Source organism: Prionailurus bengalensis, chromosome C2 (genome assembly GCF_016509475.1).
Source record: "Prionailurus bengalensis isolate Pbe53 chromosome C2, Fcat_Pben_1.1_paternal_pri, whole genome shotgun sequence".
Lineage (NCBI taxonomy): Eukaryota > Metazoa > Chordata > Mammalia > Carnivora > Felidae > Prionailurus > Prionailurus bengalensis.
In genome coordinates this window covers 88,785,500-88,807,679 of record NC_057350.1, presented here as the reverse complement: position 1 = coordinate 88,807,679, position 22,180 = coordinate 88,785,500, and the positions used below count along the sequence as shown (strand labels likewise).

Below are 22,180 nucleotides of genomic sequence, written 5' to 3'. Positions count from 1 at the left end.
ACACGTAGGATTTGGAGGGAAATATCCAACGGAGGGAGTTTTGTGACTCTCTCCCCACCGCTGCAAATCATACATGGTGTGGTTAATGGTGTTTAGATTGTCATATACAGTCATTAAATACTTTCCTACATTTGAAAAAGATATTTGGGATATTCAATTTATAATATTACTCTCTCATCATTTTTAAAGAGTATATCATAAATCCTTTCTCCCTGATATAATCCTTCTTCCATTGCAAATTTTTGGATGATATGCCTGCCTACATAAAAATGGGATTTTCATAAAATCCTGAAGAATTGCCTCCCAACAATTTTATTTTGGAAGTTTTGAGCTCTCCCTTCAAAGGTGTCAGTTACTCCAATTACGAACTATGAAGCTGAGGCACTCTAGATGATAATTTTGTATTCCCAGACTCCTTACAACTGTGAAATTTTAATTACTCTGGTAAGAAATAGTTTCTTGTGTATGATCATGAGGCTGGTGAAAGATGTTGGACATGGAATACAAAAAATATATATATATATTTTTCTCTATTTGAAGAACTGCAAATGTGGAAATGAAAAAATAAAATCTTCTCTGCCCCCCCCCAACATTATGGAAACAGTTATTTACTGAAATTCAACTTAGATTTTGGTTTTGCCTCAGAGAAACCACTACAAGGATGCTCATTCAGAATGAAACATGGCTATGGTTTGTGATGCAAGGAGATTTCCCCACTAAATCACGCTTTATTCCTGAGAAGAAATTGTGACCAGTCAAGTAATAACTAAAATTCACATACAACCAAGGCACATTCAAACTGACAACCAGGAATTTGAAAAAAAAAAAAAAAAGGGCAGAAAAAACAAAAAAGTATCTTTTTTTTTTCTTTTTTTTTTTTATCAGGCATCTAAGCAATTCAGGTATTCGGTTCTTACATATAATCAAATAATGGAAGCTGTGATCATAATAGCATTTCCAGATAACAGAACGACAAGTAATTAAATAATGGTGATTTACAATCACTCCCTTTGTGATTTTGTTTGGTAGTAGTTTTGTGTGTTCATTAATCACTCCTTATTTTCAATTCTATAGACCGACATAGTACATTTCCGTCAGTCCGTATTCCATCTGCCGCCCTTCCTCAGCCCCTCTGCTGGAGCGACCACTCGGTTTCCATAGCAACTACTACATAACTATTGCTCCTGGGATAGCAGGAGGGGAGAAAGAACACTATAAAAAAAGGACAAAATCTGGGTAGTTGAAGCATAACGCATTCTCTGTGTTACTGTGAACTACCAAGAACTTTTTTCTGTTTCCTTATTTGGAAAAGTACTTAGCAACTTTTCCGAGTAGCATTTCCAGCCTCATATCTGACCAATGGTAGGAAATCCTCCTTCCATCTTCCACGATCATGACTGCCCAATGTGGATCCCCCCCTTCCCCCCACCTTTCCTTCTTTGCACTTTGACAGGAGTGCACACATGATTGCTTCAAACTGTAACACAAAGCTCTGCAAATCCGCATGAAATAATGAATGTGCTCATTGATCCATTCAGTCCATTTGATACATCATTTGAGATTTTGCATATATGCATACCCTGACTCCTACCTCAGTAATAATGAGAGCATTTCCCATGGGGACTGATTCTTTCATCTGACTCCAGAGAACATTTATTTTTGTAACTGGGAAGAGCAGGAGTCCCTTGCTGGGAGTGAGAGAATTGTTTGGGGAATCCTAGAGTGTTTTTATCCCAACTCCACTTTCCATGTAAAAATATCTTTTGCACAAGGAATTCTTCCTCCTGCAGTTATAGAGGATCTGGAAATCTGATCCAGTAGGCAGGGTGGTGTCCCTCTCGGTCTCCCAAGGAAGTCTGAGTCCTCTCTCCCTTTTTAATATGAGAATTCGAAAGCAGTGGGAAGTGGTGTTGGACCTATCACAGCATTGCTAACAGACAGCCTATTACAGTATTTAATAAAAACAGAAACAGCATGCCTATCATAGGCTAATAAATCCTACCTCCTGCACGCTTTAAAAACAGTATGAAGCAGCTTTAACGGAGCTTCTGATAACTAATTTCAAGCATGGCTGTCTAGCGTGCCTGTCACTATTGTCCTCCCAAACTCTTTCAGACATTTTGAGCAGAGAGTATTAAAGCTATGAGTTAGCAAGGGTTGTGACATTAATGGTCCAGAAAAGCTTTAGGCACGAGAGGCAATGATGATTACCCGTGGCTATTTGGAGGACTGCACTGGATCGCTGTCATTAAAAATTAAGCGTGGCTTTTGAGGAAGATGTGACAACTACCGGAGGTAGGATTTGCATGTAAAACAAAGGAATCTGTTGCTGTTTTGGGCTTTTGTTTGCATTGTGCGGTGCGGGTCGTGAATTGCAGCCAGGTGCGGAGTGAGAGCAGGAAGGGGAGAGAGGGGAGTGGGGAACGGATGGGCTTAGAGCAAAACACAGTGGATAGTATTATATTTTATGGCAGAAATGCCTCGAGGACAAACTGGCTCCAGGCTCGTAGCCTGCTGAGTGTGCATTCCACGTTGATTTTGCCTTGGAGTAGAATGCTTAGAGGTCACGGAAAAAACAGTTTGTTTCTTATCTGTGGTGCCAGCTGGGCTGTTGGTAGGGTTGAGTGAAGACTTTGGTAGGTGGGAGGCATAAAGGTCTAAGAAAAATAAAGAATAGGAAGTGGTCGTTAAGACTGGAAACCTGTTAGATAAATATTTTATTCCCATGGCCAACATGCTTTGATAGCCAGAGTCTAATTTTTAAAAGGGGAAATTGAAAGATTACAACGGATTTCCCTGATAAAGAACTACTTCGGATTTATTATAAAAGAAAATTGGGTACCTTCGTCCATTTTGCATAGGGAAAGGCTGATCCACACTGTTTGTGTTAATGGTTTTTGCTAAAGCAGAGCAAGAGTTTTAGATTTAAAGAAGGGGCTTTTCTCTCTGTTCCTGCTCCTGCTTTTAGACTACTGCCGGGCTGCAGATGGAAATAGTGATTCGTTAGAGGTTATGGACTTGGCGTTTTACCTTTTTCCTTTCTTCTTCTTCTTCTTTTAATGAATAGCATAAAAGCATAATTCTCCTTGAAAGATGAGAGGGCAGTTGGGTTCCAAAGTCCAGCAGATAACGAGTGGATTTGCAGAGGAACTTACACTGCTTTGTACTTTATTATAGGACTGGTATAGATAGCTCAATCAGAAAAGGACTTGTCAGGAAATCATAGGTTGAGATTTTTAAAGCAAAAATATAATGGTCAGAAAATAATGTTTCACCAACTTGATCTCTGGTGCAAGTTTCAGTATTTGTCATTGCATATGACCCTCAACGTGAAGTGGCAGAAACGTAGTGAGTGAATTTCTCAGTGCTCTTGCGTTATTTCCCTGATGGACTTCACAAACTCCGAAATGTAAAGATGCTGCTTTAGATCTTGAAAAAGCCTATGTTCTGATGCATTGATTTGATTATAATGAATAACAGAGATACATAGAATAGTACATTCATAAAAGAATGTGATATTCTTCTAAAACTTTGCTATTGATGCAGTATTAACTAGGAAAAAAGTGAAAGACAATTATAGTATGCTTGTTTTCAGGTAAATATTGGAGTTAAGACTAAGTAGGGCTTTTCTCTTTTCTAATGCAATTGAGTTTGTACATTTGGGAGCTTCTGTGTATATACTGCCATTCACAAAGTTGAAATCATTGCCCTATAGTGTATGACAATACACTATAGCCTAAAGCATATAGCTTGAAGTTGTGTGTCTCTTTTTCCTGACGAATATGATTGAACCAGCCAAACTCTCTTGTCTAGTTATGTGACCAAGAGCATCAGTCCATGAAATGACTATATAGAATTTCTGATGCAGTTGATGACTGTGACATAGTTTTCTGCCTCTACGTGGCCAGTGGAATGTGTGACCTTGACCTTGTAAAGTCCCATTCTCTAGCCAATTGTGCTCCCCAGTCAAGAACCCATACATGAAAAGAGAGCTCGCAATACACAGAAACACACACACACACACACACACACACACACACACACACACACTTTACATACTGCTGTCAGAAGTATGACAACTGAATATTATTTCTATTGTTTGCATTATTTATTTGAAAGAGATTTTCACTGGCTCTGGTCTTAACCAATATCTTCTGAATCTAATCTCAAGTATTTATTTTAGAGGTAATCCATGCCATAAAACTTGTCAATAAGAGAAATTATTTTGCTATCATCATGCTCATAACACTTCACTGATTAACTAAAATATCCTTTCAAAATGTTCGCAGATATATGGGAAAAGTTCCTATATTAAATCTTGATGGTATATGTATCTAGAACTTCAAAAATATAGGGGAGATATGGAATTTATTTTCTTTGTAAGCTGTAGGGAAAGGCAAACCAAGTAATTTAGTCAAAACAACCTACTTTGTGTCACAAATTCATTTCATTACCTCTTTACATCGATAGATATCAGCCAAAGCATTTATACATATTTTCCCCTTTCAGTTTCTGCTACATCTAGCAATGAAAAAACCACCAATTCTCCAGCTGTCCAGGAAAACAAGTCCGAAATCCACCCTGAAGTAAAAAATAGGCAAAGCTTTAGTCAGCCTTGTCTTCTCAGCCCCCATGCATAGCACAACCAATGTATCCGTTACCAAGACACAACTCACCAAGTCCACAATCGCCCTTACTGTGTGTCTCTCTCATATACACATACAGCCATCATTTGACTTTATTGGTTGATACTGGACCAGACATTTCTCAACCTAGCACCATCTTCTCTTTGATCGTCTCTCTCCTCTCACCAAAACAGAATGACAAATGAACCTTCCAAGAATAGTTTTACTATTATATCCAATTCAAAGACAGACTATAATAATGTATCTACAATATAGTCCTCATTTATATATATATATATAAATATATAAATAAATATATATATAAATTAGGACTATATTGTGTGTGTGTGTGTGTGTACGAAAAAACTAGAAAAAAGTATACCAAAATGTTAGAAGTTATCTTGGTGTGTATTATTGGTGCATTCTATTCTCTTTATTCATTCGTTTAGAGTTCCTAATTTTTTTTCAAAAAGCAGGTATATTCATAGTCACAAGGAGACATATCATACAGGTTTCTTTATCTCCTTTTATAACCATGTTGCTCATTTTCCCCATTATCATACTTCATGTCATCTACTTTATCTTCACCCCAAATTCTAAAATCGTTTGTCAGTCCAACCAAAACCGAAGAGAAGTGCTATTCCCCTATCAGAGCCCTTTTCTCCTTCAGTTTCTTGGCATGTCATGAAAAACTCAGCATTATCCTTCCCAGTAGACTGACTTCTTAGCTCAGATTTACCAGAAAAAGAGTGTGTGTACGTGTGTGCCCGCGCGCACGTGTGTGTGTGTGTGTGTGTGTGTGTGTGTGTGTGTGTCTGTGTGTTTGATTTTCCCTACTTTACAGGCAGAGAATTTTCCAATCTCTTTTGCTGGCTCCTAATTATCTTCTAAATCTTTAAAGGTTGGAGCGCTCCATGGCTCAACTATACATCTCTTCTTTATCTCTACTTACTCCCGAAATGAGTCCAACCTCATGTCAGGACCTTAGAAACTATCCATACACAGGCACGTCACAGATTCTGATCCCTAACCTGGACTTACATATTCAACTATCTATATAACACTTCCACATACATGCCTTATAGGCACCTCACACTCAACATGTTCAAAATCAAATTCTGAATTTCCACACAAAATGCCATCCTCCCATATTTTTTCCCATGTATGTAAATGGAAACTCCATTTTGCCACTTGCTCAGAAGAAACATTTTGGAATCCTCTTCGAATCTTTTCTTCCCTTCACACGTAGCAGAAAATCCCATTGCTTCTACTTTCAAACTGTACCTGGAATGTAATTATTATCCCCACTGCTACTACTCTGGGCAGGTTACCACCAACTCTCAGATTATTGCAATATGTTCACCATTCTTGGCCTTTTGCTTCTGTCTCCCCAGATCCTATCTACACATTCCATTCTGTATCCAAGACCCGGTTTGTTTCCACATTGAACTTAAACCATAGTATCTTCTGCTCGAAAGTGTCCAACATCTTCCCATCTGACCACAGATAAAAGGCAGATCCTTACAGTGGTTCACAAGCTACGTGTGATCAGCCCTGGGTTCTTCCCTCACTCCCTCTGCTTCCATCCTCCCTTCAGCACTCTTTAGCCACACTGGCCTCCTGACTTTTCCTCAAACCTGCCACATCCTCTCAAACCTCAGAGCCTATGCCCACTGCCTGGAAAACTTTTTCCCTACACAGCTACATGACTCAGACCCTCACTTTCTTCAGGTTTCTGCCAAATGTCTCTTTATCAGAGAAGACTTTCCTGTAGGTCTTTTAAATCATACCCTCTCACAAGCTTCCTATTCCAAGTCCCAGGTTTTTCTCTGCAGCATACCAGATTATCCCCCAACATATTGTATGTTGAGTTTTTATTGTCCGTCTCTCTCCTGCTAGAATGTAAACTCTAGAACAGTGACTTTGTTGTGTTCCCGGATGTATCTATAGCATCGATTGTCATATGAATGAACAAGCTGCTGAATACAGGAACTGAATGTTTGTCCCCATCAAAATCTATCAGTAGCATTAGGCCCCAGGCATAAGCTTGTCAACCTCAGGGTCAAAGCTGTGTCATAACACCCTGTTGCTTTTTCCAAAGAGAAAGATACTGAACACCTTGAGGAAAGTCAAGGAGATTTATCAAGATGCTTTTCTTTCTTCTCTCTACACAGGAGGGAAAAAAATATCACTGATTCCAATCTATGTCAAAGCAAATAAAAATTCAATTTGCCTGAATTTGATCTTATCTGAAGATGACCTCTTTTTTGAAAAGACATCTTCACAGATCTGTACCTATAACTATGGACATAAACAGGGGTGCCTGGGTAGCTCAGTCGGTTAAGCATCCGACTTCGGCTCAGGTCATGATCTCACGGTGTGTGAGTTCGAGCCCCGTGTCGGGCTCTGTGCTGACAGCTCAGAGCCTGGAGCCTACTTCGGATTCTGTGTCTCCCCACCTCTCAGCCTCTCCCCTGATCATGCTCTGTCTCTCTCTGTCTCTCAGTAATAAATAATGTTTAAAAAAAGATTTTAACTATGGACATAAACATTATCTATATTTTCTCTGCCCTCTGTTGGTGATAAGGGAGAAGATGAAAAAACCAGGTTAGAAGATACAGGTGGGCTCAATACCCCTTTTTGAACATACAAGCCCCAGTAGTTTATTTGACACCAGGAATCAACTAACAATAACTAATGCTGGTACTAGTAACTTACATTCATTTATTGCTCTCAAAACAGCATGGTCAACCTCATGGTATCGTTAACAGTGACTTCCCTAGTATTCATAAAGTACATGTCTTGAAATAATTAAAGTATAATGAAATAATGTTATTGTCCAAATTGGGTGGAAATAATAATGCCCAATATTTCTAGAATGTCTGTAGTCTATAGAGGTAGAGTAATGTGAAAAGGGCACAGCATCTAAGACAAGCATAGGCTGTAGGAACAGATAGGCTTGATCTGGATCTAACCTCCTCCACTTCATGGCTATGTGACTACAGGCAGTTTTTAAAAATTGTACTGAGCCTCAGTTACATCACTGGTACCTCTATGGGTTAGAGATTAAACTCGACCATGTAAGTCAGTGCCTCATGAGAGTACTCTGGCGCAGAGGAGACGCTTAAAAAGTAATAGTGTTCTCATTGCTGTTGTCATTTTATCTTCACAGTATGCTTTAATAGTACATATTATCCTTTCCATTGAACAGACAGCAAAACTAAGCTGTAAAGTTAATCAAATGGCTCAAGGTCAAAGAACTAGTAAGCTATCAAAATTTACTCTTCCTTTAGCCACAGAGACTCTTCATAAACAGAATGTCAGATTAACCTTCTTTAATGTATTTAGTGCCCAAAGACTGCCAGTGATTAGAGGAGTTTTTTTTAAAGGTAGAACCTGAAAAAAAGCTTATTTTCTTTCCTCTGTGAACAATGTGAGTGGCTTCATGTATTCCTTCCCTAAACAAAAAGTAGACTTAAACTCCTGAGAAACAAGTTAAATGAACCCTAATGTGCTCATTAAGAAAACCTTAATCTTTAGACATGCTGCATAATGGAGTGTTGGTTGGAACACCAGCTTCACTGTCCTGAATACCTAGGTTTGAATCCCACTTCTGCCCACTGCCAGTTGTCCAAACCTTGCTGAGTCTCCTTTTCTGCAGCAGAAACATAGGTTGAAATAACATGTCATTCCTGGGGTTGTGAGGATTATATGAGGTAATCTATGCATAGCTGTTAGCCCCATGCACGTGCATAGTACAGATTACCTATATTCACTTCAACTATTATCTTAGATGAAACTGTAAACATTATATGTGTGTGTATACACACACACACACACACACACACACACAATGACCCTGACCCTGAGAGATTTGGCCTGAAGTATCTCCTTTAAGTCTTATTTCTTGGAATTGCAATGCCTCCGAAGTCATCCCGTAGCTATCATTTGAGAGACACTTGAGCACTAAGGCATCATGTAAAAGCTCAGGGTGTTTGAGCACCTGGCCAGCACCAGAAGCAGAATTTCCTGAAATGTTTGACATTTGCTTATTTCTGATTAGACCCAAAATCAAAGAGGAAATTCTGGACAAATCAAGAAAATATCTGCTTTTCTGAGATACCAAACCCAATTTTACAGATTCATGTTAAAAGAACTTTATCCAAGTGCCTTCCCTCAGCTTTGTCAGGCTCCATTTTCAATATCTCCCTTCTCCACTCTGTCTGTGACTACATGGGCTTTATTGTTGCTAAACTAACCTGATAAACACAACATTGTATAATAGGACTTCAGTGCAAGACATGCATGAAATTGGCAATTAGCATCATCAATTATTCTAGATTTAACATTACTAATTTCTTAATGCAAAGGAATTCGATTTTTTTAATTGCTTAATAAAAATTAGCACCTCCAATTAAACTATTGGAAGAAAGTCTTGAATACCAATCTACTACATAGGCTAAATTTTTCTTTAATCAGTTTTGAACTTCATCTGACATGAAACAACTTCTCCAATTTCAGATTCTTGAAGGTTGGTTTGTAACACTAATGATCAGATTTGTGTATTTGTGTTTCCTTTAATATTTTGTCATTTCTCAAATTCACCTCTTTAAATGTGACTAGTCCCAACAGTACTCTCTCTCTCCAACAGTGTGGATGTGCCGTTGTCATAAAAATGTCACAGATTTTCAAGCTTTGATTTTTTTAACTCTTCACAGGATATTGTTCCCTTTTGCTCCAAGAATACTCTGTGTATGGTTCTGCCACAACCCTTAGCACACTGTGCTGTGATCTTTCGTTCACTAATCTGCCCCCCTCTTCTCCAATTAGATTGTAAGTCCCTAGAGGTTAAGGACTGGGCTATAGTCACTGCACTATTTCCAGGGCCTGGTAGAGTTCTTGGCAGTAATTAATGCTCTATAAGTATTTTTTTTTTAAGTTTATTTATCTATTTATTTATTTTAAGAGACAGAGACAGCACAAGTGGGGGAAGGGCAGAGAGAGAGGGAGAGAGAATCCCAAGCAGGCTCCACGCTGCCTCTGCCAGTGCAGATCCCAATGTGGGGCTTGAACCCACAAAGCCAGATCATGACCTGCCCTGAAACCAAGAGTTGGACACTCAACCAACTGAGCCACGCAGGCGCCCTGCCCTGTAAATAATTCTTGAATGAATGAATGAATGAATGAATGAATGATGTCTATAGCATCCAGTTTGACCTAAGATGGGTTAATGACCAAAGGAACAAATAAACAATGCACCTCAGAAAGAGGGCTGCATGGAACTATTTTATAATAAGAAAGCCCTGGACCCACCTGTGCTTGCTAACTTCTCATTCACTTGCCCTCTCAACTCTTCTCTTCATATTCTCCAGCTTATATCAGATGTTTCTTTGACTGTTTCCCCATCCCTCCTCCTCTCTTATGTCTGCCCACAGCCACTACCTTATCTTTCTAAAGAGTATGGTGGAGCCTTTCATTTGAAGCCAACTTCAAGTCTGACAACCTCAGACAGCAAACACCTAAACCCTCTCCTCCTCAAAGCCAGGGTGACAGATGAGCCTGGGTGAGAATTTCAGCTCAGGGGGAGGGAAAAAAATAAATCAGCTGTCAAAATGTCAAGCGTGCTGACTTCCTAGGAAAGAAAGAGAAGATGCTTATGTGACCAGACAGCAGGGCTTTGGTTTACATTTGCCAGAATTTGTACTAAATAGGGAAAATGTCAAATGAATCCCACATGCAGGTTCCTTGTCACTTTGGTGTTTTCCTGAGTGTGAAATTAAAACTCCAGAATATTCTGGATATGGAAGTTCATTTTCAGTTTTCAACAAATCCACTCAATGAGTAAATCAGAACATTTAGGCAAGTAGTAAAATATGGAACTAACTTTTAAAGTATAATTTTTAGCCCAGATAATTAGGCTACAAACTCCTTGAGAGCAGGTACTACATTTTTATAATTCTTAGGTGAATAGAACTGTATGAAATATATAAGATTTTTTTTAATAACTTTTTGATTGTCTCCTCTTCACCCTATTCCCTGAGGTAAAGCTGCACTAGAGAAATCAGGTAAATGTCTTATCATTATTTACCAGGCTGCATGACTGGAGATGTAGAGTTCTAGAAACCACACAAATCTTAATTGCACTGAATCCCCTTTGTGCACTGTGGTGCAGACAGGGCTCTTCTGGAAGAGCAAGGAAAAGGGGGCTTGTGAGTTCTGATGTTGCCTGTTTATCCATAGAATCCTATTATTCACAGACATCTGTCATGGGAAATAATTTATAAAACCAATCCACGTAGGATCCTACCAAAGGAGGATTCAATTTGGAATTTTGTCAAAATAAAGCCCTGACTATACTACATGTGTCTGGGGAAATTCCACTGTACATGTGACATAGCTCAGGATATTATAAATAGTGAGTTTGGCTAGACTTTTTAAGTCTTTTTTTAATTATTAATTTTTTCACTGGAAATCTAATAAAGGTCAAGCATTAGACTCCATCACTGTTATCCACAAAAGTAAAATATCTTTCAAAGTGAAATTCTCAGGAAGTTAAAAAAAAAAACAGGTCATTCAAATGCAAATCTAGAATCTTTGTTGCTTCACAAAGATGCAGAGGGTCATTCTGGCTACACAGCACCCAGTACTTTATGAGGTAGAGAGAAGAAGCACATGGTAAATATTGCCCATGAGATAATTCTTGAATGTCTTGAGTTTGGCTTTGTACAAGCATTTGAAAATTTCTGACCATATGAAGTATTTGTAGCCTCATCAAACTGAACTGCAGTTTCCTCAGAGGGATTGTATTCTGTAGTAAATCTGGAGCCACTGATTGTCTCTGGATTTGTTTTTTTCATTTCCTGGTATATTCCAAATGAAGAAATTCAGGGAGAAAAACAACAACCTGATACCCGGAAGAAAATAATACCTAACTTTAGAGGCAAAACTCTACCAGGATTGATCCAGTTTCTTTTCTCTGTGGGGATAACCAATGACTGCTTTAACCTCACTTCCTAGTGGTTTTATTTGATCCTGTGTGGTGCTTGGCAACAGTCATGTGGGGCTTCTGTGTAGACAACTCAAGGTAACTATTTGCTTTAAAAACATAAAAATAGAACAGTACAGGACTCGATTCTCTGTTGGAATGAATAAAAAAAATGTTGAGAGAGAGAGAATGTTCATATCCAAAGTAGAAGGAAGGCTTGGATAATAGGTTACCAAATTTGAAAAAAATCTCTTTGGGTATATAAAAGGTAACAATAGCCTTGGTACAAAGAAAACTGGCCAAAGAATGGCTATTACAACCTGCTTCTCAATCTTCTCGGCCTATTTCTCCCCTGACAAGTGGATCTGGTGTCTGCTGAACAGAAACTGAGGAAAACATGGTATAAAAAAAGAAGAGATACGCTCTGTTTTATATGCCTTTACAAAAAGTTGCCTTGCATGTAACTTTGATATCATATGGTGTTTAGTTTATCGAGAAGAAGATTCTTACCCTAGACCAACATACTCAGGCGTCCACATTTAAAAATATATATCTACTCTCCATTCTGCTAGCCTTTAATTGATCAGTCCTCATTTCATGTTGGCATTGACTCAACAACTCATTAATTTATTCAACAAATATTTACTCAATATTCACTATGGACTAGGCACTACGATGGGTATTGGGGTCACAATGTTGAGCCAAATCAGAAATGACCCCATCCCCAACCATGGAGGTTACAGTCCTGAAATGAGAAAGATATTTTTCTAATAGTCACTCAAATAAATGTAAAATTACAAATGTAGTAAGTGCTAAGAGATTGTTTAATTAGAGAGATTAATGTAGTCAAGAATGTCAGGGAAAGCTTCTCTGAAGAAGAAAGGACTAAGATGCTAAATGAGGAAGCAAGGGAGTGAAAACAAGAAAAAGCAAGTGTGAAAACAGCAGGGATTAGAGCAAAAGCTTTCTAAGCAGAGCAAAGAATGTGCAAGGCAGAAGCACGACCCTTTCACTTAGTCAACATTTATCAGGTGCCACGCCTGTGTGCAGGAGAGGGAGGGAATTTCCTGCCCTAATGGAGCTTATGCTCCAGTGAAAGGCAATGAATTTTTAAAAATTAATGAATGAAACAAAAAAGGAAGCCTGTTACAGAGAGTAAATGGGGACTGTGCTCCAAGGAAGGGCCAGTGTGGCTGGAGGCAGGAATCAAGCAGCAGGTGGTTAAGATGAGGCAGAAGAGGCAAAAAAGAGTCTGGCTAGGTAAGCCCTCACAGGCCACGTGGAGAAGTTTGCTCATTAATGTTAAGAGCAGTGGAAAGCCACTCAAAGCATTAAGCAGGAGGCTGAGAAGATATTTGTGCTTTGCAAACATTATCTCGGCCATTGATCTGCTGCAATGTGCTGATCAAAATGGAGATGACCAAGTAGATACAGAGAAGCTAATTTAAAGGCCATTGTAATAATCCAGGTGAGGGTAGTTTAGACCAGGTAGCAGCAAAATGACAGACAAATGGCCAGAAGGATTCATCCATGTTCAAGAAGTCAGATCAGAGTTGGCGATGGGCTAAATCTGAGATGATATGAGTAAAGGAGTAAAGGAGGAGGTGTCAAGGACAATTTTAGATTCCTAATTTGAGTAACCCAATAGATGGGGAGGTTATAGAACCCTGGAACATAACTAGAACTCTCTTGGATCAAAGAACATTCTGAAATTATAGTCTATACTTACTTCCTCCATTTCTTTGCTCCCCATTTTTTTTAAAGCACTGGTGTATGAATTCTGACCACACAGCTTTCCTGTGACTGCCCTCTTTACCCTTTATCATCTAATTTGGCTTTTTCACAGACCTCCTGACCCTCAATTATTCTATAGTATTCTAATATATATTATATATTTATATATATTACATATATATTTATATACATTACATATATATATAATATATGTGTATAATATATATAAAATCTCTCTCCCTCCCTCCTTAAATAGATAGAGATAGAGATATGAGGGAGGGAGAGAGAGATTGCTTTTTCTCTTAAAATCCTCTTTCCTTGATTTTTTAAAATTTTTTTTAATGTTTATTTATTTTTGAGACAGAGAGAGACAGAGCATGAACGGGTGAGGGTCAGAGAGAGAGGGAGACACAGAATCTGAAACAGGCTCCAGGCTCTGAGCTGTCAGCACAGAGCCCGATGCGGGGCTCGAACTCAAACACCGTGAGATCATGACCTGAGCCAAAGACGCTTAACCGACCAAGCCACCCAAGCGCCCCTCTTTCCTTGATTTTAATTATGTTTTCACTTCCTAGGTCCCCTCTCACTTTATAGCTCTTTCCTAGCTTTCCTCTTTGCTGGATCCTCTTTTTCCTTTTCTTATTTTTTGTTATACTTTTTCAGTAATTGAAAATACTGTCTTTACTTTCATCCCAAACTATCTCTCTGGCTGTGACCCTGCTCCCCAACCCAGGTCCTACATTGCCTGTCGCCTGGTAGACCTTTCCCTGTGATGGCTGTCTACACTTCAAAACTCACTTAGCAGAGCTTAACTCACAGTAAGACCTAATGAATCTACTCTGCCTCATATATCTATTCATTGTGCTACTGATGGTCCAGGTTCTAAAGCCAACTATTCTTTGAATCCTTCTCCAACTATAGACTCAATTGGCCTGAGTCCTATTGATTCTTCCTTCAAAATTCTCTTGTGTATCTTTTTTCCTCCCTATACAAATAAAGCCCCTTTGTTCTCACACCTTGGTTATTATGATAGTTTGGCTAACCAACCTCCTAGCCTTTAGTCTGATTTATTTTTTCAAAGTGCTGTCCTTAAATCACTTCCATAAGAATTACCTGGGGAGCTTTTTAAAAATATCAATTCATGTGGCTACCTGTATTTAATCAGAATATTTCTGGGTAAGGCCTGCAACTTGAACAAACACCCTAAATAGATCTATCATATATAAATTTGGAAATAAAAATGCTCTAATCTCTTCCCACCTTGTTTTCTTCCTCATAGCCTTTCCTAATGAGTAGTTCCAAAGCCTGACCTTGATCATGGAACTTCCCTAATCACAGCTCTTCAGTGGCTCTCACTCAACCAAGCAAATCAAGTCTCCCAGGACAGGACATCACAGTCTTCCAGTTTTTGATGTCCACATAAAACACCGGCCTAATCTTTATCTCCCCTCTCTCACCCTGTGATAAAAGTGAATTGTACTATTGTACAATTGTACAATTGTACAATTTACCACCCCTCATGCCTCTGTCCTTTGGCCCACTGCACTTTGAACACCCAGGAAATGTCTCTCTTCCCTTCCATTTCCACCTGTCAGACTTCTACCAACTCCCCAATGACCCTTTCTCTCAACCCTTTCCATTTTCCTTTCTCTCTTTCCATTCCTTGTCCTCCAAGCTAGAAAGGACCTCTCCAGGCTTTGAGGTCTTCCAGCACGTTTTACATTTTGCTACTTACTCATTACACAGTTTTACATCATTTTTCTTTTAATTCTACTTACAAATTTCATGAAGAGAAGAATTAGATTTTTTTTTCAACGTTTTTTTTTTTAATTTTATTTTTGGGACAGAGAGAGACAGAGCATGAACGGGGGAGGGGCAGAGAGAGAGGGAGACACAGAATCGGAAACAGGCTCCAGGCTCTGAGCCATCAGCCCAGAGCTCGACGCGGGGCTCGAACTCACGGACCGCGAGATCGTGACCTGGCTGAAGTCGGACGCTTAACCGACTGCGCCACCCAGGCGCCCCAGAGAAGAATTAGATTTTATAAAAAGACACACTTCTGGAATAGGAAGAAAGTTGACCAGGGTTCAAGATCCATCTAGTGCACATACTTGGGAAAAATCATTTAACTTCTCTGAGCTTCGTCTCTGTTAAGTGGGATAGTGTCACTTACATTATAGGACTTGGGTCAGTGTAAGTTGAGGTGTCTTGTAAAAAGCTGAGCCATAGGAAATTGCTTATATTCAATTATTTTCACTTGCAAAAATGGAAATTTCATTGTATCTAGAAGTCCTCCTATGTTTTAGTACACTTCCCTTTAAAATATCATTGTAGGTGTACTTAGGTGGCTCAGGTGATTAAACGTCCTACTTCAGGTCACCATCTCAAGGTTTATGAGTTCAAGCCCTGCATCGGGCTCTGTGCTGACAGCTCAGAGTCTGGAGTCTGTTTTGGATTCTGTGTCTCCCTCTTTCTCTGCTCCTCCCCTGCTTGCTCACTCTCTCCCTTTCTCTCTCTCCCTCAAAAATAAATAAACATTAAACATTTTTTTAAATAAAATAACATTGTGTACCACACTGTGCTTTGCATCCACTTAATACATTAGCCCTTTTGCCCAACATATATGTGTATATTTGTATAATATTATATACATATTATATTTTCATTATATTCATATAATTACAATATTAAAGGAAAAAGAGCCCAAAAGGGCACTGCCCCAACACGGAGTTGGCAAACTCTTAACCTACCTCCAGGCTTACTCTTGCCCATTTCTTTTTCAAACCAGGTGAACAAACAGCAATTTTAAAAATAAGCTAAAGTAAGCTCTTTCCTAATAAGAGAGTGCTGTTAAATAAAGGTCAGCAGGAAAAGTAACAACACTCATTGTCTCTTGTTTATGGTCCTTCTGGGCATCACACAAACTTGCTCAAATTCCTCTCCTGAGCATGACCTTACCTAGAGTTGATTGGACTCACATTATGCTCCCCCTGACTGGGATCTTTTGTCATCAATCAGAACAGCAATGAGATTTTCAAATGCAACTTTTTTTTTAATGTTTATTTTTGAGAGAAAGAGAGTGAGCAGGGGAGGGGCAGAGAGAGACACACACACACAGAATCTGAAGCAGGCTCCAGGCTCTGTGCTGGCAACACAGAGCCTGACTTGGGGCTCAAACTCACAAGCCGTGAGATCATGACCTGAGCTGAAGTCAGAAGCTCAACTGACTGAGCCACCCAGGTGCTGCTCAAATGCAACTTCTAAACAAAGTATGCACTTTTGGTGTCTTTAGCTATCTTTCTCTACCCTTGCAAGAGTATGGAGAAACCTCTTGACCAATTAACCCTAAGGGAACTCTGAGCTTGAGAAGGTCAGTGTTATATTGGTTATAAATGAACCAGGAAGATGTTGATGTTTTCACATTCCAACTTAGTGTTAACTCTTCAGATTTATCAGCCCAAGGAAAGATTCTTTGTCTAATGCTCCCTTTGTTAAAAAGTAATTTGTCCCACAAGTCATTATGCTAAAGGATGTTCTCAAGGAGATTATAGATTATCCAGGTACTATATCAGGTTCCAGGGGCTAGGAGGAGACAAATGCCATCAGAAAGGTACGCAGTGCTTTGGGTATCTTCATACAGAAAGATTACAAATCAAAGCTAAGAAAAGGAAAAGCTCCAAGAAGAAGCGTCAGTATTAACTGGGTTCCAATCTACCTCTCTCTCTCTATTTTTTTTCTTTTTGACACTTATATGCCAGTTATGTCCCATTGAGCAAGTTAATTAACATCTCTGTGCCTCAGTTTCCTCCTTCATAAAATGAGGCCTTCATACCTGCCATGCACGGGCAGGTGGCTAGCGTGGTGGAGCAGGAAATAGCCTTTCAAGAAATGGTGCCTGTTGTTATTATTAAGGTGGGGGCCAGGTAATCATGTCAAATGCTACAGAGAATTCAAATAGGCAGGGCTTTGGATTTGTGATTTGCATTTGACTAATTCATTGGTGAAAGGAGAGATCACTTTCCAAAACAAGGTTAAGCATCAAAATTAGGTTCAGTATCATTAAAAGACTGAGCAGATGGTGAGGAAACAGGCCATTCTTTAAAAGAATTTTTCCCCAAAAAACAAAGCAAGAGTGAGGGCAGTTGACAAAGAGCCAGTAGGATGTAAGAGTGGTATAGACTCCTTTCTTTTGAGGAGGGCCATGAGGGCCTCTTGATAGCTGGTGAACTAGCATCTTACCTCATTTTGTGCATTACACATGGAATTCACACTCAATTAAGCTGAGTCCCATAACTGTGTGGTGGGCATCCTCATGAAATGGGAGTTTTAAGACAGGGAAACGGAAGCTCAAAGACACTAGATGTCCTGTCCCAAGTCCCACAGCAAGTAATGGCACAGCTAGCCTCTCAGCCAGTGCCTCTGACTCTAGATCCAAGGCCACACTGCCTCACCTAACTACGAATACATCACCTTTCCTTCTGGAGATTGGTTCACCGAGACATGTACATTTCCAGAGAGGATCTGGGGGCAACAACCATGGAGAAGTAGCTGTTCATTTCTCATATGGTTCCTGTTAACAAGACCTTTACATGATAGGCACTTGACATAATATCTTCTGTAGCTTGTGAACCCCTAGCAAGTTCAAGGTATTATGCTAGGCATTTGATATGCGTTTTCTCATTTTCAGCTCAGAACAGACCCTAGAAATGAGTGTTCCTCTTATTTCCATTTTATACTTGAGAAAACTGAGGCAACACGACTTGAGGTGGCAAAGCTGCGGTTCAAGAGAAAGCCAGACTGACTCCTCAATTTTCAAGCACTGAAGTTGACACCTGCTGGCCATTTGACACATTTTCTGCTCAGGCACCAATCTGCACAGGCCCCAGTTGTACAGGCCCAGACTGTGAGGTCCCAAAAGGGTCATGCCTAGAACCCCAGGAAACAGAGGGAAGCACATGACTCGCATACAAAGGTCTTGCCAGCAGCTGACCAGGGCAATCTGCTTTCCTGTGGATTAACATCTATCTCTGCTCTCTCTCCTTACCCATTAAGTAAACGCCTAACGCACGGTGCTGGCCCTCATCCAGATGCTGAGCAAGGTTTGCAGATAGGATTCTAAATGGTAACTATGGAAGACTGATTTGACAGTGTCCCCCCCACACGCTTCCACACTGAGAAGTAGTAAAAGGGAAAGGAGAGCCACGCAAATGAGCACAGTTTTGTAACAGACCTCACATATATTCCTTAACGTAACCTCAAATTGTTTCTCTATTTTTTCTGCAGTCTTATCCTTTGAATAACAAAACCAAAAAATGATTCCATTCTTCTGCCGCCGATTTCTAAGATAATTTGCGTTGACACCACATTTCAGATAAAATATAAATTATGTCCCAATTCTCTCTGCATAATACTCTCCACAACCCACTATAGATCAGTGGCATTATAAGCTCTATTTCCTTGCCATCCCATTTTCCCCAAATCGGCCTTGACCTCGTCAATGTAGTACATGGGCTACTTTCCTATATTATCACCTTTCCTCAGTCGAGGTAGAATTTGGATGACAGGTCCTTCCATTTCTAGAAGCTGTTGTTGCTGCTGCTGCTGCTGCTGTTTTGTTGTTGTTTGTAACTATTTTAACTCAAGAAAATATAGTAATTTTCCTGGGGTTTGCTCTCCTTAAATTGTAGATATTCAAACGCTCTATTACCAGGAAATTATTATAATTTGTATTCGAAAGCAATGACCTAATAAGTTACACGTTTTATGCCTCAGTAGTCTGCTAGATTTGTGAATAAATGCCACAGTCAATTCTGACAGCACCTTTAATGGTGTGCAGATTTCTTTCTTCTTTGCTAGGTAGTGCAGTTTGATGTGATCCATATTTCAAAGGCATAATAGGAGCTAAGGGGTTTCTTACTGGTAGTTCTTCAATAAAGATAAGCAGAAAAAAACTCTCCTATGCCCAAGTGTTCTCTTGGCTGGATCTTTATCACTGTTTGTCAACAAGCTTCCACTAATGTGACATTGAATTAATTCATATTTGCAAAAGCAAATCAATTTTAATAAAAATTTAAAGTGGAATTCAAACTGAAACTTCCACCTGAAACTTGAACTTCTAAATTTCAATTCAGCCAAAGTCAGTTAAGATTTATGACAGATATAGAAAATAGGAGGAAGAAAACAGATTTCCTTTATTATCCTAACCTAAGTGCCATCTGGCACCATGCTAGGAAAAACAAAACAAAACAAAAACAAGAAATCTAGTTTGGGGCTACTCTTGGTCTGGATGTGCTTATAGGATTTGATGAAAAAATTCTGCAAGATGAACTAGATACTGGCCAATGCTGACTTTTAGGAATACCTGTCAAAAGCAGAATAAGGAAGCAGAAGCATGGGCAGGCCACTCAGAGACAGAAAGGACAGAGCTCTTGGCTGCCAATAGGAATGTCACCCAGCACTGAGCATTTTCTGATCAGCTTCAGAGATTCTTTTGGTACCAAGAGATTGTTCAAATCAGTTTACCCAAGAGTAAATACTTGAGAGGGAGTAAGGGTAGGTGGAGAAGAAAGAGTAGATAATTGGAAGAAATCGTTGAAAAGGAATATGCCAGAGCCAAACTGTTTTATCAGAAATTATTAAAATTAATAGTGGCTAAAAAATTTTGATTACTTATTCATGAGTCAAGCACTGTTCTATGTTATCCCATTGACAAACTTACAAGTAGGTTTTATTATCTCTATTTTTCAGATAAAGAAACTGAGGCACAAAGAGGTCCAGCAATTTGTCCAAAGTCACACAGTTAGTGTTAAGGCCTTCATTCAACCTCAGATGATCCAGTCCTAATTCCGGAGTCTATACTCTTAATCACCATTGCCAAGAAATTCCAAAGCAATGTGCATTTAAAATAATAACTTTCAGACCATTAAGGTTGCAGGTAAATTTAAATGAACATCTTTTTAAATTTCTTTTAAATGTTTATTTATTTCTGAGACAGAGAGAGACAGAGCATGAGTGGGAGAGGGTCAGAGAGAGGGGGAGACACAGAATCCGAAGCTGGCTTCAGGCTCCGAGCTGTCAGCACAGAGCCCAACGCTGGGCTTGAACCCACAAACCGTGAGATCGTGACCTGGGCCGAAGTCGGTTGCTCAACCAATTGAGCCACCCAGGCGCCCCTAAATGAACTTCTAATAAGAATTCAAACCTGAAATATTTATCAGAACCAGATCTTGAAACTACAATTGGTAACAAAACACCATGCCTTTTCCTCATCTGTTGTTACAGTTACGAAATAGAACTTGAAATCATAATATGATTTGGAGAATATATAAAAATTTATGTTTAAAGAAAAATTTTTTTCTTATCAAGGTCGCATAGAATTTGTTAGAAAAAAACAATTCCTCAGGGCTCCTGGGTGACTCAGTTGGTTGAACATCCATCCGACTTTAGCTCAGGTCATGATCACATGGATTGAGGGTGTGAACCCTGGGTCGGGCTCTGTACTGACAGCTCGGAGCCTGGAGCCTGCTTCATATTCTGTGTCTCCTTCTCTCTCTACCCCTACCCTACCTTCCCCTCTCTCCCTCTCTCCCTTTCTCTCAAGAATAAACATTAAAAAAATTTTTAAAAAGAAAAAGAAAAAACAATTCCTTCCTTTTCGTCTGATTAAGAAGCGACCCAAATGCAAATCAGTTTAATTCAGTTCTTTTAAACAATCAATTATTGGGCCCCTTTTGAGAGAAGGCACTTAAGCTTTTGCTTCTCCTTAAAAATAAATAACTCAAATTCACACTATTTCCATGAAATAGGTATAATTTACATTCAGAGTCAGTAGCCTAGTAAGATAAAAAGATTAATAAAAAGACTAGAAGACATGCTCATTTGCCCTCAAATTGCTTGCAAACTAATACTGATTACCCCTTAAAAGAAAGTACTGCTCAGTTACCAATAGCATCTGGGGGTTGTATAAAGGACACACGTCCCTGCCCTCTGCATGTGACTTTAACATGGATGGGAGTTAGCTAGAGGGGACCTCACAAGGCCATCCAACAAATTCTTTCTCAGCACTTAGCTGATCAGAACATACAACCAAGTCCAAGGTTCTTGTCATTTTAATGGGTGTTTCTTGGATACAGTGCCTTCAGGGAGGAAAGAGAGGAAACGAGTGGTGGACTGACAGACCAGAGGAGCTGGCAGAGCATGGGAGTAACTTCCCACATGCCCACTGAAAGCCCTCCACACTGCCCGCTACTCAGGCTCACTCTACACCTGGGAAATTACAACAACAACGAGAGTCCAAACAAAGAACAAACAGAATGTTTTACTCTTTTTCAGCAATAAAATAGCTCTTTGCTATCTCTGAGCCTTTCTCTAGCCAAGGCTCTTCTTCTCTGGCCCACCATCTCCCAGCATGTGAACACAGGGTGGGACTTAATTGAGGGACTCATGTAGTGTGAGGATTCTGAGGTTCTCTATCTAGATTTGACCCCTGTTCTTCCATTACTAGCTGAGTTTCTTTGGCCAAGTCACTTAAGGTTTTCAGTATGTTTCTGCATGTGTCAAATGAATTCCCATAACATTGACCTTGCTTGTTTGTCGGGATTTTGAATGAAATGACATTTATAAAGTATGTGTTGGTATGATGAGTGATCAATCCAAACTAGTCATGGTGATAAAGGATCACCTGTGTTCACAAAGCCTCATGCCACATTAAACTTTATGGTGCATAACCATTTCCACTGTATTGTACGTGTGTGTGTGTATGTGTTCTTTACTCAGATAAATTGTAAGTCTGTTGTTTTAATATTAACTCCATCCAAAATGATATGGTCTCTGACAA

At 39.4% G+C, this 22,180-nt stretch overlaps 1 protein-coding gene across 1 annotated transcript in view; it reads left to right on the top strand.

Moving 5' to 3' along the window:
• Positions 1-1,808: 1,808 nt before the first annotated feature.
• The window catches only part of KCNMB2 (potassium calcium-activated channel subfamily M regulatory beta subunit 2), a 237,582-nt gene continuing 217,210 nt past the window's right edge, over positions 1,809-22,180 (top strand). The window contains exon 1 of the mRNA XM_043594871.1: positions 1,809-2,295. The gene's annotated coding sequence lies outside the window, so the exon portion shown is untranslated. The remainder of the gene's footprint in view (positions 2,296-22,180) is intronic.